The sequence below is a fragment of the Erinaceus europaeus genome, chromosome 8 (assembly GCF_950295315.1).
Source record: "Erinaceus europaeus chromosome 8, mEriEur2.1, whole genome shotgun sequence".
Taxonomy (NCBI): Eukaryota; Metazoa; Chordata; class Mammalia; order Eulipotyphla; family Erinaceidae; genus Erinaceus; species Erinaceus europaeus.
The window spans coordinates 125626581-125644655 of record NC_080169.1 but is presented as its reverse complement, the minus strand read 5'-3'; positions in this window follow the sequence as shown (position 1 = coordinate 125644655).

The following is an 18075-nucleotide window of genomic DNA, read 5'->3' as shown; positions in this document are numbered from 1 at the left end:
CTGATAAGAGGCACACCTTTTGGAGCTCTACTGTCCCTCCTTGCTCAACCTCTCCATAGAGAGAGAGATTAACAGGATTGACACACCCCTCAGGCTCAAGCCCTTCCAAGCTCAACCATATCCTCACAATTCCCCAACATCTTCCTCTTACTTAATGGCCACATATAACTGGGTCAATGTCTGTAAAAGGCTTCAGCTCTGTCAGGGGAATAGCAGTGTAGGGGTGAACAGAAACCTGTTGGGAAGAAAGCAGAATGATAGCATGTAAGTGTCTTCAAAAAGAACTAGGACAAGACAGGGAGGGATAAGTAAGAGTAGCAAGGGACAGAGTGAGACTGATGGGTGGAGGAGTGGGAGCCTGATAAGCTGAGGGGCTAGAGGGGTGATCTGGCATTGCAAAATCCCGAGTCAGATGGCGGAAAGTTCTATGAACTGCTACAGTCATTCTTCAAGAAGTCCAGCAGTATAAATGGAGTGTCCAGCAAGTTCTATAGAAGCATCAGTCCAATGTCAACAGCCAGGAAGTAAAAGCCACACGTCTATCTTGATGGAGGAGGACAGCCACTGGAACTTTAATTCTCTGTATAGAGTGACCTGGAACCGCCAAAACATGGTGGGCAAAACAGAAGCAGGAAGAGCAGACACCGATGGGTGAGAGAAAGGCAGTAGGAAAGTCTTGTCCTTTGGAGTCTGTGAATCAGGTTCTCCAGATCGTGTCAGGTCACATCATGGGTTTCGGGGGATGGCTGTAATTGTGGGTGATGTCAGAGGTCAGGGGTCCAAGATGGATTTCTGGGGATTCTATATGAGCTGATGCTTCTTTATACAAAGGCTTGTCATAGCTATAGTCAATTACTTATGAAAAAACTTTGTAACAAATTAGAAGTTTACTACAATTGATAACTCAATGATTATAATTGGGTTAGGTATCTTTATAATTTCGTGTAAAGGTCAGCTTATGTGACCTCATGTAGCAGTCTCTATATAGCAAAATTTTCATACCGAATTTAAGTTACATATATTGATTCTTAACTATTTTTACATTGGGTTTTTAAGCAAACTCAGGTACTAGAGAGTTAACACATTTTAGTAACAATTTTTTTTGTACATTTACAATGCCAAATTTGTTGTGGATTGATTTCCACAAGATAGCTTACAGTACATTTTTGGGGGCCCTCCAAAATTGTCCTGTATAGAGGATTTGTATTTTAACTTAGGAGATGATGAATTGTCACATTGAATATTTAGAGTTTTACCTTAAACACTCAGTTACTTTAATGAATTGATTTTACCTCTCCTGGTAAGAATGTAGCTTCAAAGTTACAATTTAACCATTAAGTTAATGTTTACCAAACTTGAAACACACATATTAAACATATAGTTTATAACACACAGGAGGAGAAAAACTTGTAAATAAGACATATCATTTCAAATGCGAATTTAGATCTACTGTCATAGTTGAACCATCTTTACTCACACAGTTTAAGACTAAACATTTCATATTGATATCAAGACTTAAAAAAGAAATCAAAAAGAGGAATGAACAATTTTTGGACTGTTTCTGGATGTCTCCAGAAACCATGGCTGCGTCCAGGAGTTTTATATAAAATCAGTTAACTTTCAGAGTACTCTGAGCACAATGGGTCATACAAAAAATTTTGGTCACTCAACTCAATCATTTTTTTTAACTCACTCACTCACTCACTCACTCACAAAACACAACTGACCAGTCATAGCATAAGACATTCGGGGGGGGGGGAGAAGAGTTCTGTGAATCAGATTTTTTTTATTCTGCCATGCTGTATTATGGATCCTGGGGTGCATCCTGTAGCCAGTCCTCTTGCAGCCAGTCTTCTTGCAGTATTTCTTGTTCTTCAGGGATATCAGCGCCATCATGTGGGTATTGCCAGACATGGCGGGCAGAAACCCAAACAGGCTTGGAGTAATTTTGTGGAAAAATGCATGCGAAACCCCTCCCTATAGTCAACAAGGGGTCAGGTCCTTTCCAAATTTTATCAAGTGGGTCTTTCCATTTGACTTTAATAGCTGGGAGGGTGGGTGGTGCTTGCCAATGAATAATAATAGGAGGTTGGTCTGAGTTTTTGTAAATATTAAAGAGATTTAATGTAGTTAAGGCTTTTGCCAGCTGGATATTGGAGGGGTACATTTCCCCTTTTTCTTTATTTAATTGAGCCTTAAGAGTTTGATGGGCCCTCTCAACAATGCCTTGTCCCTGTGGATTATACAGAATGCCTCCAACTCTGGGGAACCTCTGCTTGTCTTAAGATTGTTTTATCTGCTCCCGTGTCAATCAAACACTTAAAAGGAATATTACCAATCTTTACTGTCATAGTTGGGTGACCCCTTTCTAAAATAGGGGTGGTCCATAAAATCTCAGGCTCCGAATCTGAGCTGTTCTTTTGCTCCAGCCGGTTATTTCTATGCTGGAAGTTCCCACATACCGCAGGTTCCTCCTTCTGCTCACCCTCTGTTATTGTTACTTGGCGTGATGGGTGTAGCAATGGGTTGGGTCCCAAGCTGGGCTTCTGTTTGTGGAAGAAGGGCACAGCACCAAGTGGGGGACCTGCTTCCTTCCCTCTTGGGGGCGGGGCTAAGGGAAGCCCCACACCTAGTTTAAATCCCTGTTTACATTTGGCAGAGGCGTGCCATTCCTATGGAACCTTGACCAACAATCTCTCCTCCAGTGAAATCCTTTCTGGCATCTGGGACAAGGCATTCGTGGTCTCTGGTTACCTGTCTGGAGGCAGGGTTGCCTTGACTGGAGGCGGGGTTTCCCTGACTGGAGGCGGGGTTGCGGTCTATTTTCTGGACATTGGTTACACCAATGCCCTTGGTGACCACACTGAAAGCAGGCCCCTTTTTGCTTATGTAAGGTAGCTGCATAGGCCTGTAACATAGGTCCTTGAAAAGAGCTTGATCTGAGATCCTGTGTAGCTAGAATCCAAGTATCTGGGTGTTTGTTTTTAAGAGTGATACAGGCCTGTCGAAAATGCGGAAGCATTCCATCCCAGACTATGGATCACAGGAGGAGAAAACGAGCATCAGGATTATAAATCTTCCTTTCCAAACTCGACTGGACCCTGGCAATGAATTTAGCGAGGGATTCATCAGGTTCTTGTTGAAGGGAGAGAATGGGGGCTGAGGCCGCTCCCATGGGTGGTGTTAATTGCTCCCATGCTTTTAATGCACACAGGCATACCTGATCAAAATACCCCGGTGTAAACTTGGCTTCTGCCTGTTGAATCCCTGTTTCTAATTGGCCTGTTCCAAACAATGCATCAAAATTCCCCTCTGGCTGATTTTGAATATTTTTCCACGATTGCTGCAAACATTCGTTGCAAAAAAATGCCTCCCATTGCAGGAAGAGGGGGCCTGGGAGCATAGCACGAGTTACATCCCTCCAATCTTGGGGGGGTATTAAGGTTCTGAAGCAGGCCTTGTAAAATGGACCTGGTCCATGGGGCATGAATACCGTCATCTTTGATAGCCTGGCGTAGTTCCTTCAGGTCTGTGGCGGAATATGGATACCAGGCCTGAGGTTTTTGTCTATTGGGGGCAACATTGACCTGAAATGTGTGGACTTGCTCTGATAAGTGTGTAGCGGTAGGAAGAGTCACCAAAGTGGAAGCTTCTGGACAAGTGGCTGAAGAAGTGCTTTTGGAGGCTACAGGAGAATTAGGACATGTGTCTGTCAAAACGGGGGTGGGCAAAGAAGCAGCCATGGAGGCAGCAGGAGGTTCCAGACATGTGTCTGCCAAAATGGGGGTGGTTGAAGAAGTGGCTGTGGAGTCCAAAGGGGAATTTGGACACGTGTCTGCCAAAATAGGGGCCTCAGGGCAAGATGCCAAAATAGGGGCCTCAGGGCAAGATGCAGAGGAATTAGGGTGGGCCAGGATTACGACAGGCCTTTGCTTCTTCTTGTTTTTAAGGTGCTGGTTAAGTTCTATGATCACTTCCTTTATCTCTTGGACCTCAGCCTCTAGGTCCTTAAGCCTTTTGAGAGGTTGCCCTATATATCCCTTAAAAGCTGCTATGATGATCAACAGGATATAAGGTGCAGCCCCGAGAAAAATGTCCCAGATATATAAAAATTGTATACTGGAAAAAGAATGCAGAATTTGGAAAAGATTTTCCATGGTGGAGAGATCTCAGGAAAACAATAAGAAAGAAGAAAATCACAGTGCCTTAACACAATATTGCAGATACCCAAAAGGTGTGTACTTATCTAGGATGTCTTCTTGTAAATCTACTGCTTACGTGTCCCTGTTCAGGCGCCAGATGCCGGGATAGCCTGAGGGTGCTTCTTCCTGAGCTAGTGCTCTCTGGGTTGGAGAGAACTCAACTGTAGCCGATCTAGGCTGCTACGTGGGAGAGGGATCAGGAACTCGAGCCGCACTAACTTCGCAGGAGATACACTCTGGAACCTTCGGAGCCGGAAAGCAATTTCCAAGTGTGTTTAATCAGAAAAGCAGCTGTTTTTATACTCTCCAAGTAGGGTGGAAACAGGATGTGACATAGAGAGGGTGGAGTGAAAAGTGAATGGTGGAAGATCAGGGTGTGACAAGGAGAGGATCAGGGTGTGACAAGGAGAGGGGGCGGAGCAGGTGAGAATTTTACCACTAAACCACTAATGCCCTGGAGGGAGTGTGGTGCTTTATGTAAATGTAAAAGTGATTTATGTAAATAGACCAAAGCTTTGAATGAGATCAAACCAATCCCTATATAGGCATACCGGTGCTTGGTTAAGCAGAAGCCAGGGGGAGCTGGCATACTACCCAACAGGCCATGGGTGACTTGTGGGCTCTCCTGGGTTCTTCCACCTCAGGATTGTTGTCCTGGGTCCTCCCAGAGGCTGCTGCCCAGGACACACCCCCAGTGATCACCCCATAGCTGGCCACTCTGCCCAGGTCACACGACCCCCCCAATGGTCACCCCATGGCTGGCCACTCTGCCCAGGACACACTCCCCCACTGGTCACTCCATGTCTAGCCACTCTTCCAAGGACACACGCCCCCCAGTGGTCACTCCATGGCTGGCTACTCTTCCCAGGACACACGCCCCCCCAGTGGTCACTCCATGTCTGGCTACTCTGCCCAGGTCACACAACCCCCCCAAGTGGTCACTCCATGTCTGGCCACTCTGCCCAGGACACATGCCCCCCAGTGGTCACCCCATGGCTGGCTACTCTGCCCAGGACACACGCCCCCCTCTGCCTAGGTCACACGCCCCCCAGTGGTCACCCCAAAGCTGGCCACTCTGCCCAGGTCACACTCCCCCAGTGGTCCATGGCTGGCTACTCTGCCCAGGACACATGCCCCCCAGTGGTCACCCCATGGCTGGCCACTCTGCCCAGGTCACACTCCCCCAATGGTCCATGGCTGGCTACTCTGCCCAGGACACATGCCCTCCAGTGGTCACCCCATGGCTGGCCACACTGCCCAGGACACACGCCCCCCAGTGGTCACCCCATGGCTGGCCACTCTGCCCAGGACACACTCCCCTAGTGGTCACTCCATGTCTGGCCACTCTGCCCAGGACACACTACCCCCAGTGGTCACCCCATGGCTGGCCACTCTGCCCAGGACACACTCCCCCAGTGGTCACTCCATGTCTGGCCACTCTGCCCAGGTCACACTCCCCCAATGGTCCATGGCTGGCTACTCTGCCCAGGACACATGCCCCCCAGTGGTCACCCCATGGCTGGCCACTCTGCCCAGGACACATGCCCCCCAGTGGTCACTCCATGGCTGGCTACTCTGCCCAGGACACATGCCCCCAGTGGTCACCCCATGGCTGGCCACTCTGCCCAGGTCACACGGCCCCCAGTGGTCACCCCATAGTTGGCCCAGCAGGGTGGGGAGGGCCACTAGAAGGCCACCCAGCTTCAGAGTTGCCTGAGTCAGCCAAGGCCTCTGGGAAACTCACTGGTTCAGGTGCCTGCTGTGTCCACCCTTCCTTCCACCATGGGCTGGACACCCCAGAACAACCACGTCCATCCACATTGGGTGTCTGGGAGCCCCGGATCCCCAGTTTACACCAACTGCGTTTGGCTCAAGAGGACAGAGACAGGGACAGAGGCAGCCCGGGGCGGCCAGCATAGGACAGGTGTCTGTGAGAAGCAGAGGTGCCCAGCATGAGGGTCTGCTACTGTCAGAACTGGGCCCATGACCAGACAGCCCATTCTGTGGAAGGCGTGAAGGGCAGGCCCTGGGGGAGGCACCATCCTCCGTGGCACAGCAGGACCCGTGGCAAGAAGCTCCAGCCAACGGCCGAGCGAGGGCCAGTATGGCCATGTACAGGGTGAGGGAAGGAGAGGTCAGCAAGGCTCTGGGCCCCTGTACAGCTAACCCAGACATCATGGGATGGAGGTGGGCATCACCCACCCCAGCAAGACCTCAGGGCACGGCTGTCTCCAGAATCCCACAGTCTGGGGACCCAGGCATCACAGAGGGAGTGGCACCTGGCAGCTATCCACAGCCCCAGGCCCTCTGCTCCTCCCCCACAGGACTGCTCCCAACTTACTGCCAGTGGAGAAGGGCAGCCGTTCCTTCTAAGACTGGACCCACGCAGCCCAAGGAGCCTCAGCATGTGAAGAGCTAAGAAGCCCTGGGCTGAGAGATTGCTCAGTGGGCAGGACGCCTGCACAGCCAGGCACACAGGCCAGGCCAGGCGTTCAGAGCCCTCTGGTCTCCTATCATTTATCTCCTCCTATCATTTACCCTGAGAGCAGGGACCCAAATTCTTTCTGGGGAGCAGAAGGTGGGAGGTCTGGCTTCTGTCATTGTTTCTCCGCTGGACATGGGTGTTGGCAGGTGGACCCACACCCCCAGCCTGTGTCTGTCTGTCCCTAGTGGGGCAGGGCTCTGGGGAGGGGAGGCTCCAGGACACATGGGTGAGGGCGTCTGCCCAGGGAGGTCAGGATGGTGTCATGGCAGCATCTGCAACCTGGTGGCTGAAAGGCAGGAAGATAGACAACATGTTTAATAACCAGGAGCCATAAAGTAGGAATAGAGCAGATAAAAAATAGGGGCCTTAAGGTGGAAGGAAGTTGGGAGTGTTTTAGGAATGTTCCTAGGAGCCTGTGTCTTTACTTGAGCCTGACGTCTAACATGGGGATGGACTAGAAATATTGTCAAGGAAGATGGTGTCAGAGTTGAGAGTAGGAGTAGGAAACAGGATTAGGGCAGAGAGTTGCACACAAGCTTGAAGAAAATATGTAAATACAATTAACTATGTACCACAATGATCTAACACGGGGCCCATGCCTATTCATTTTCCTTTTTATTTCTTTTTATTGTATTTCTGCACATTCGAGTTGAATTGGTACAGACATTCTTGTCTTCTTTTCAGTTTATGAAGAAAACATTCAATCTTTCACCACTAAGTAAAGTGACCTTTTGTCCAATATCAAGTTGAGACAATTCCCATCTATTCCTGGTGTCCTGGGAATGTTTATCTATTGATAAGACTGGGTAGTTTCTCCTTCTGTCTGTGCCATGACGTGCTACACTGTTTATTGCCTCTTTTGTTTATGGTCTGTTACATTGCTTGATCTTTGGTTGCAGTCTTGAGATAAATACCGATTGGCCAGAATGTATTATTTCCTTTTAAATATGGATTTGACCTACTAATATTTCACTGAGAACTTGTCTGTTTTTGATGGCCATACTTCCATGCTCTTATAATGTCTTTTTCTGGTTCTGGCACCAGGGTGAGGCTGGCTTCATAAGATGAGCTGGAAAGCTCTTGCCTTTGCTATGTTCGGAAAAAAAAAACTCGTAGATGTGCCTTTTTTTTTTTTAATGTTCTCTAGAATTTTCCAGAGTAACCATCTGTGTCTGGGTTTCTGTACTGGGAGGTTGTTAACTACAGATATCTTCAGATGATCTATTTATTATCAAGTAATTTAGTTATATCTTTTAAGAAATTGGTCTTTTTCATTTAAGTTATTGGATGTATGGACACAGAGTTAAGTCCAGCATACTTGATTTTACTACCATTGGGTTCCTTAGTGAAACTATCATCAGTTCTGATAGTAATGATTGGTGTTGTCTCATTTATTGGCTGGCCCGGCTAACGTTTTACCATTTTAGTGACATTCTTAAAGCACAAGTTTCTGAGTTCACTGATTTCCTTTATTCTTCTGTTTTCAGTATTATTTGTTTGTGGGTTTATTACTTGTTTCTCTGTCCTTGTTTAATATTCTCTCTTTCTACTTGGATTTCTTTTTCTTTTTCTAACATGAACATTTATGCTAGAAAATTTCCCACTGGCAACTCCTTCAGATAGACCTTGACAGACTTTACATGTTCCATTTTATTAAGTTCAGAATATTTTCAGATTTCTCTTTATATTTATTTACTGACACATGGTAAACCAAAAATATGTTTTTTTTTAATTTCCAGTACTTGGGGGTTTCTAGCTCTACCTCCATGTTTGGCTGCTGTTCAATTTCACGATAGCCATGCTTCGATGTTGTGAAGGGCCCAGTTCCTCACAGTCACCGACGATCACCTTAGGGTCTGGGATGTGTCTCTCTTGGTAAGTGGTCTGTTTGCTCTTGGGAATGTGACCCTGAGACGCACACTTTGCTGTTGACGAATTGCTTCAAATTGTTGGTTAGAGATGCACATACTGATTTTTTGTCTACATGTTCAGTTTGTAATTGAGAAAGAGACACAGAAATCTCCAAATATAATTTTAGATTATGTCTTATTCCAGTAAACATTTGCTCTGTGTATTTTTTGTTGTTTTGTGTGTTTGTGGCCAGGGTTACCTCTCAGGGGGTTCCTGTATTTGCATGACTCCACCTTGCTCAGAAGCCCTTTTTAAATAAGTTATTTAATAAAATTACAGGTCAACAGAGATATAACTCCATACCATTCCCACCACCAGAGTTCTGAATTCCCAGTCCTTCCATTGCAAGCCATAGCAGTTCTCTGAAGTTTGCAGACATAGGTTAACAATTATGTCTACATTTGCACATAATTGCCCCCTTTTCCTTCCAAGTCCAGTCCTCTCTGCCCCTCCTAGCCACACATGACCCTATTACTACATCCAAATGTCCCTCACCTTTCCTCCTCTCTCTCCGGGTTCTGATGGAGCTGGAGTTCAGAGCCCTCTTGTCCTGTTCCCCTATCACTTCTCAATGTTTCCCTTCCCCTTTCCTTTTTGATAAGAGGTGAGAGACAGCAAGAGGTTGAGAGACAGAGAGAGTGAGAGACAGAGAGATATCTGCATCACTGTTCCACTGCTCATGAATCTTCCCCCCTGGAAGTTGAGAACTGGGGCTGGAACCTGGGTCCAAGGTAACTTCATGTATTTTCAACACTTTTGAATAGGCACATAAACATTTACAATTCTTGGGGCCAGGGGGTGGTGCACCTGGTTAAGTGCTCACATTACAGTACTCCAAGGCCCAGGTTCAAGCCTCTGGTCCCCACCTGTAAGCGGGGAAGCTTCACAAGTGGTGAAGCAGGGCTGAAAGTGTCTCTCTGACTTTCTCCCTCCCTATCTGCCCTCCCTCTCAATCTCTCTGTCTCTATGCAATACATAAATGAAAATAAATAAAACGATTAAAAACATTTGCAACTGTTCTAGCTTCCTGAATTGCCTTCACCTGTGTAAATATGTTCACCCTCGTCCCTCTAGCTCTCTTTGTTCTAGAGTCTGCTTCGTCCGTGCTATGTCCTTGTAGCTCTCTCTCTGTCTTTGTTTACAGAGTATGTCCTGATATTCTTGGAAATGAGAGACAATCTATTTATTTGACCAGCCTAACAGTGTTTGTTTTTCAATCGATGGGCCCAAACCTTTTGCATTTAAAGCACATGTTGTGATATTTAGATTTATGATTGCCTTTCAGTTTTTTTCTCTTTTCCTGACTTTTTTTTTATTCTTAGTAGCTATGATCAGGGAAATATTTAATCTCATTCCAGTCTTTTCGAGTCTATGCACAGTGCCAGGTCATGCTGCACTGGGTGGAGCGCACATGTAATAACGCACAAGGTTCCCCAGTCAAACCTCCGACCCCCACCTGAAAGGGAAGCATCATGAGTGCTGAGCAGTGATGCTTGTCCCTCCCTCCCCTCCCCCACTATTTCCCCCATCTCTCTCGACTTATCAAAGGGAAGTTTGTGCTGTGTGCCCCCCCTCTGTCTAGCTGAATGAGAAAAAATAAATTAATAAATAGCCAACCCAGGAGTGATAAAAATATTCCTAGCACAAATGTATAGATAAAAAAATTAAGTAATATGATGACAATTGTTGGGAAAAGAGTATTCTGATGCCTTTGTAATTTTAATTTCCTGACGAGATTGGTAATAACATTCTATTTTCCTATTCATTAACTTACTGGTCTCTAACTCATTTTTGACTATCTTTATTTTATTTATTCATTGGTTAAAGAGAGCCAGAAGTTGAGAGGGGAAAGAGAGATAGAGAGGGAGGGGGACAGAGAAATACCTGCGACACTATTTTACCACTGTGAACCTTTTCCCCCTCCAGATGTGGACTGGGGGCTTGAACCTGTGTCTTTGCATACTGAAATATATTTGTTCAGCTAGGTGCACCACCACCCAGCCCCATATTCTATTTTCTTCTATATGATAATTTCTGAAAACAAATTGTCTTTCTTTTCTTTTCCTTCAAGGTTACCACTGGGGGCTCAGGGCTATGGTGCTGGCACTATGAATTCACTGCTGTTAGATGCCACTTTTCATTTTTATCGCATAGGACAGAGAGAAATTGAGAGGGGAGAGGGAGAGAGACACCTGCAGACCTTTATTATTATTATTATTATTGTAGTTATTGATGTCATAGTTGTTAGATAGGACAGAGAGAAATGGAGGGGGGGAAGGCAGGGGGGAGAGAGAGACAGACACCTGCAGATCTGCTTCACCGCCTGTGAAGCGACCCCCCTGCAGGTGGGGGGCCAGGGGCTTGAACCGGGATCCTCACGCTGGTCCTTGCACCTCGCGCGCTTAACCTGCTGCGCCCCACACCCCCTGCAGAATTCTTTACCTTAACCAGTTCTCTTAGACTAACAGATTTTCTTATCATTAACTCTGTCAGTTATGCTGCCATGTGTCTAAAGGTGGCTAGTCTGGGACTCAGGTTGAGTTTGAATTTTAATATCTTACCATATTTGAAATCTCTCAGCAAAGTCTCTTCAGATACTGTTTCTGCTTCACTCCTGCTCCTCTGTCTGAAACCACACTTAAAAGTGTGCACGCTTTCATGATTCCTTATGCCTCCCCACCTATTTCTACTATAATCCATCTCTCTGTTTCTTCACTTTTACTCTCTCAGTCTATTCTGAACTCCCGTCCAATCCCTCTGAACATCTCTTCTCCTCTGCTCTGCCTCCCTTCACCTTATCCACTGAGCCTTAGTTCTGATTGGGTACTTTTTCCACTCTAGAACATTCACTTAGTCACATCCCCGCTTCATTGTCAAATGTTAGCCTTGTCAGTTATTGACTTAGTTTTATCGTAGCACTTGCTAAGTTTCTTCCGATTGTTCACTGTGTGTCTGCGCTTGTGTAGTTTCATCTCATCAATCAAATGGTTTATATCCCTGGGGATAAAGTTTTCTTTAATTTCTTAATGTAACTCTATAACACAAAAAGTGTAGAATGTTCAAGGCTAGGGACAAAGGTATATTTCTTGGAAAGAGTCTCAGTTATGGACGTGACCACTTTATCCATTTGGGGATCAGTGAGGTTTTAGATATGACTCAGCCCTCGCATGGATGGAAGAGTTTGTTTTGAAATGTCTTTTGTATAAGGGGAGACCAGAATTATCATTCTTCATTACGTTTTTCAAAGTTATCGATTTGTTTGTTTTAAAGAGAGAGGAGACAAGGGGTGAGAAGAAAGGCACAAGCACCGCACTAGTCTTGCTTGGAGTGCAGGCCGGTGGGTAGGAAGTGAAAGCTGGGAATCCAGAGAGAAGCAATGTGCAATTTCTCCTCCCCGGCATCTACACCCCCACCCAAGATACCACGTGACCTTAACTCAGAGAGAATTCAGGATTGCTGCACATGTTGAATCACATTAACACATGATTGTCTGGTGGCTGTGCTGTGTCAGGGAGGCCCAGGTGTGTGCACGGTGGCTGTGCTGTGTCAGGGATCCCAGGTGTGTGCACGGTGGCTGTGCTGTGTCAGGGATCCCAGGTGTGTGCACGGTGGCTGTGCTGTGTCAGGGATCCCAGGTGTGTGCATGGTGACTGTGCTGTGTCAGGGATCCCAGGTGTGTGCCTGGTGACTGTGCTGTGTCAGGGATCCCAGGTGTGTGCATGGTGACTGTGCTGTGTCAGGGATTCCCAGGTGTGTGCATGGTGGCTGTGCTGTTTCAGGGATCCCAGGTGTGTGCATGGTGGCTGTGCTGTGTCTTGGATCCCAGGTGTGTGCATGGTGGCTGTGCTGTGTCTTGGATCCCAGGTGTGTGCATGGTGACTGTGCTGTGTCAGGGATCCCAGGTATGTGCATGGTGACTGTGCTGTGTCAGGGATCCCAGGTGTGTGCATGGTGACTGTGCTGTGTCAGGGATCCCAGGTGTGTGCATGGTGACTCTGCTGTGTCAGGGATCCCAGGTGTGTGCCTGGTGACTCTGCTGTGTCAGGGATCCCAGGTGTGTGCCTGGTGACTCTGCTGTGTCTTGGATCCCAGGTGTGTGCATGGTGACTGTGCTCTGTCAGGGATCCCAGGTGTGTGCATGGTAACTGTGCTGTGTCAGGGATTCCCAGGTATGTGCATGGTGACTGTGCTGTGTCAGGGATCCCAGGTGTGTGCATGGTGACTATGCTGTGTCAGGGATTCCCAGGTGTGTGCATGGTGACTGTGGGATCCCAGGTGTGTTCATGGTGACTGTGCTGTGTCAGGGATCCCAGGTGTGTGCATGGTGACTGTGCTGTGTCAGGGATCCCAGGTGTGTGCATGGTCACTGTGCTGTGTCAGGAATCCCAGGTGTGTGCATGGTGACTGTGCTGTGTCAGGGATCCCAGGTGTGTGCATGGTGACTGTGCTGTGTCAGGGTTTCCCAGGTGTGTGCACAGTGGCTGTGCTGTGTCAGGGATCCCAGGTGTGTGCCTGGTGACTGTGCTGTGTCAGGGATCCCAGGTGTGTGCATGGTGGCTGTGCTGTGTCAGGGATCCCAGGTGTGTGCATGGTGGCTGTGCTGTGTCAGGGATCCCAGGTGTGTGCATGGTGGCTGTGCTGTGTCTTGGATCCCAGGTGTGTGCATGGTGGCTGTGCTGTGTCAGGGTTCCCAGGTGTGTGCATGGTGACTGTGCTGTGTCAGGGATCTCAGGTGTGTGCATGGTGACTGTGCTGTGTCAGGGATCCCAGGTGTGTGCATGGTGACTCTGCTGTGTCAGGGATCCCAGGTGTGTGCCTGGTGACTCTGCTGTGTCAGGGATCCCAGGTGTGTGCCTGGTGACTCTGCTGTGTCAGGGATCCCAGGTGTGTGCATGGTGACTCTGCTGTGTCAGGGATCCCAGGTGTGTGCATGGTGACTGTGCTCTGTCAGGGATCCCAGGTGTGTGCATGGTGACTGTGCTGTGTCAGGGATTCCCAGGTGTGTGCATGGTGACTGTGCTGTGTCAGGGATCCCAGGTGTGTGCATGGTGACTGTGCTGTGTCAGGGATTCCCAGGTGTGTGCATGGTGACTGTGGGATCCCAGGTGTGTTCATGGTGACTGTGCTGTGTCTTGGATCCCAAGTGTGTGCATGGTGACTGTGCTGTGTCAGGAATCCCAGGTGTGTGCATGGTGACTGTGCTGTGTCAGGGATTCCCAGGTGTGTGCATGGTGACTGTGGGATCCCAGGTTTGTGCACGGTGGCTGTGCTGTGTCTTGGATCCCAGGTATGTGCATGGTGACTCTGCTGTGTCAGGGATCCCAGGTGTGTGCATGGTGACTGTGCTGTGTCAGGGATCCCAGGTGTGTGCATGGTGACTATGTTGTGTCAGGGATTCCCAGGTGTGTGCATGGTGACTGTGGGATCCCAGGTGTGTGCATGGTGGCTGTTATGTGTCAGGGATCCCAGGTGTGTGCATGGTGACTGTGCTGTGTCAGGGATCCCAGGTGTGTGCATGGTGACTGTGCTGTGTCAGGGATCCCAGGTGTGTGCCTGGTGACTCTGCTGTGTCAGGGATCCCAGGTGTGTGCATGGTGACTGTGCTGTGTCAGGGATCCCAGGTGTGTGCATGGTGGCTGTTATGTGTCAGGGATCCCAGGTGTGTGCATGGTGACTGTGCTGTGTCAGGGATCCTAGGTGTGTGCCTGGTCACTGTGCTGTGTCAGGGATCCCAGGTGTGTGCATGGTGACTGTGCTGTGTCAGGGATCCCAGGTGTGTGCATGGTGACTGTGCTGTGTCAGGGATCCCAGGTGTGTGCATGGTGACTGTGCTGTGTCAGGGATCCCAGGTGTGTGCATGGTGACTGTGCTGTGTCAGGGATCCCAGGTGTGTGCATGGTGACTGTGCTGTGTCAGGGATCCCAGGTGTGTGCCTGGTGACTCTGCTGTGTCAGGGATCCCAGGTGTGTGCATGGTGACTATGTTGTGTCAGGGATTCCCAGGTGTGTGCATGGTGACTGTGGGATCCCAGGTGTGTGCATGGTGGCTGTTATGTGTCAGGGATCCCAGGTGTGTGCATGGTGACTGTGCTGTGTCAGGGATCCCAGGTGTGTGCATGGTGACTGTGCTGTGTCAGGGATCCCAGGTGTGTGCCTGGTGACTCTGCTGTGTCAGGGATCCCAGGTGTGTGCATGGTGACTGTGCTGTGTCAGGGATCCCAGGTGTGTGCATGGTGGCTGTTATGTGTCAGGGATCCCAGGTGTGTGCATGGTGACTGTGCTGTGTCAGGGATCCCAGGTGTGTGCATGGTGGCTGTGCTGTGTCAGGGATCCCAGGTGTGTGCATGGTGACTCTGCTGTGTCAGGGATCCCAGGTGTGTGCATGGTGGCTGTGCTGTGTCAGGGATCCCAGGTGTGTGCATGGTGACTGTGCTGTGTCAGGGATCCCAGGTGTGTGCCTGGTGACTCTGCTGTGTCAGGGATCCCAGGTGTGTGCATGGTGACTATGTTGTGTCAGGGATTCCCAGGTGTGTGCATGGTGACTGTGGGATCCCAGGTGTGTGCATGGTGGCTGTTATGTGTCAGGGATCCCAGGTGTGTGCATGGTGACTGTGCTGTGTCAGGGATCCCAGGTGTGTGCATGGTGACTGTGCTGTGTCAGGGATCCCAGGTGTGTGCCTGGTGACTCTGCTGTGTCAGGGATCCCAGGTGTGTGCATGGTGACTGTGCTGTGTCAGGGATCCCAGGTGTGTGCATGGTGGCTGTTATGTGTCAGGGATCCCAGGTGTGTGCATGGTGACTGTGCTGTGTCAGGGATCCTAGGTGTGTGCCTGGTCACTGTGCTGTGTCAGGGATCCCAGGTGTGTGCATGGTGGCTGTTATGTGTCAGGGATCCCAGGTGTGTGCATGGTGACTGTGCTGTGTCAGGGATCCCAGGTGTGTGCATGGTGACTGTGCTGTGTCAGGGATCCCAGGTGTGTGCATGGTGACTGTGCTGTGTCAGGGATCCCAGGTGTGTGCATGGTGACTGTGCTGTGTCAGGGATCCCAGGTGTGTGCCTGGTGACTCTGCTGTGTCAGGGATCCCAGGTGTGTGCATGGTGACTATGTTGTGTCAGGGATTCCCAGGTGTGTGCATGGTGACTGTGGGATCCCAGGTGTGTGCATGGTGGCTGTTATGTGTCAGGGATCCCAGGTGTGTGCATGGTGACTGTGCTGTGTCAGGGATCCCAGGTGTGTGCATGGTGACTGTGCTGTGTCAGGGATCCCAGGTGTGTGCCTGGTGACTCTGCTGTGTCAGGGATCCCAGGTGTGTGCATGGTGACTGTGCTGTGTCAGGGATCCCAGGTGTGTGCATGGTGGCTGTTATGTGTCAGGGATCCCAGGTGTGTGCATGGTGACTGTGCTGTGTCAGGGATCCCAGGTGTGTGCATGGTGGCTGTGCTGTGTCAGGGATCCCAGGTGTGTGCATGGTGACTCTGCTGTGTCAGGGATCCCAGGTGTGTGCATGGTGGCTGTGCTGTGTCAGGGATCCCAGGTGTGTGCATGGTGACTGTGCTGTGTCAGGGATCCCAGGTGTGTGCCTGGTGACTCTGCTGTGTCAGGGATCCCAGGTGTGTGCATGGTGACTATGTTGTGTCAGGGATTCCCAGGTGTGTGCATGGTGACTGTGGGATCCCAGGTGTGTGCATGGTGGCTGTTATGTGTCAGGGATCCCAGGTGTGTGCATGGTGACTGTGCTGTGTCAGGGATCCCAGGTGTGTGCATGGTGACTGTGCTGTGTCAGGGATCCCAGGTGTGTGCCTGGTGACTCTGCTGTGTCAGGGATCCCAGGTGTGTGCATGGTGACTGTGCTGTGTCAGGGATCCCAGGTGTGTGCATGGTGGCTGTTATGTGTCAGGGATCCCAGGTGTGTGCATGGTGACTGTGCTGTGTCAGGGATCCCAGGTGTGTGCATGGTGGCTGTTATGTGTCAGGGATCCCAGGTGTGTGCATGGTGACTGTGCTGTGTCAGGGATCCTAGGTGTGTGCCTGGTCACTGTGCTGTGACTCAGGGAACACGAAGTGTCTGCAAGGTTTCCATCCTGTCTTTTAAGAAACCATAAGATCACCCTGTGTGCATCTTTTAGAGACCCTTGCCTCTGGGCCTCCTGTCCCCACTCTCCTTTCGGATGTGCGGGTCTGCATTTCCCTTAAGGAGCATCCTGCTTCCAGCCTCACCTCACTGTCGGGACTGCAGCCCTCAGCTGGCCTCCTCACTGTCTGGCACTGCCATGGTCTTGGCTGTTGTAGCCCTGGATTCAGTTCAAGGCGATGGACTCTGGCTGTGACTCTGCACTGTGTTGCTTTTCTGCCGTTCTGCAGAGAACTGTCTGTGTCTGTTTTGTATCATCTGTGGGGAAATGCCCTAGAGTTCTCTGTGATTCATGAAGGGATATCTTGAACACAGAATTGCTGAGTGCTGGTTGGACATCTCTATGTCAGCTCTTGGGTAATCTTGAGAGCCCACTGGCACTAAGCTCACTTGCATCATGAATTTGCTCTCTCATCAACACAACCCAGGTTCCAGCTAGTCCCCACCACACTGAGGGAATTTCTGTGCTGTGGTGTTTCTCTGTGTTTCTTTTCTTTCTGAAACAAATGTCAGCCTGGGGCAGTGAGCTCCCATGATGATCAGACTCTCTTAGGAGCCCAGTGTCCTAGTAGTGCATAGAAGGTTCTTGGAAAATGAGGGACTAAGCTTTCACCTTGAAATGCAAATGGGATTTACAAATGGAAAAGGATTTACGTACAATACACATGGTTTAAACAAATAGACATGTTCATGGTTTGGACAAATTGACAGAACTATCAAGGGCTCTAGGTCAGGAGAATGGGATGTGACCGTAAGGGTTGGCTGGTTAATGATCAGAGAAAACAAGACCAAAAACGGAAAGCCATTTGCTGAAAACTGATAAGGAATAAACCTGACAAGTATTGCATTTTCAGAGCAGACGCCATAGACGCCTGAGCCGGCCATGATAGGCGCCTGTCGCAGCACACGCCAGAGTGGAAATGAGAGCCAGGAACCAGATTCAGGGTCTGGGTTTGAAAACCAGATTCAGGAGAAGTCCCTGCAGCGGGAAGTGATGGGGTCCTAGAGCCTCAGGGGAGGAGGAGTCCCTGCAGCTGGAAGTGATGGGGTCCTGGAGCCTCAGGGGAGGAGGAGTCCCTGCAGCAGGAAGTGATGGGGTCCTGGAGCCTCAGGAGAGAAGAGTCCCTGCAGCGGGAAGTGAGGGGGTCCTGGAGCCTCAGGAGAGAAGAGTCCCTGCAGCGGGAAGTGATGGGGTCCTGGAGCCTCAGGGGAGGAGGAGTCCCTGCAGCAGGAAGTGATGGGGTCCTGAAGCCTCAGGGGAGGAGGAGTCCCTGCAGCAGGAAGTGATGGGGTCCTGGAGCCTCAGGGGAGGAGGAGTCCCTGCAGCAGGAAGTGATGGGGTCCT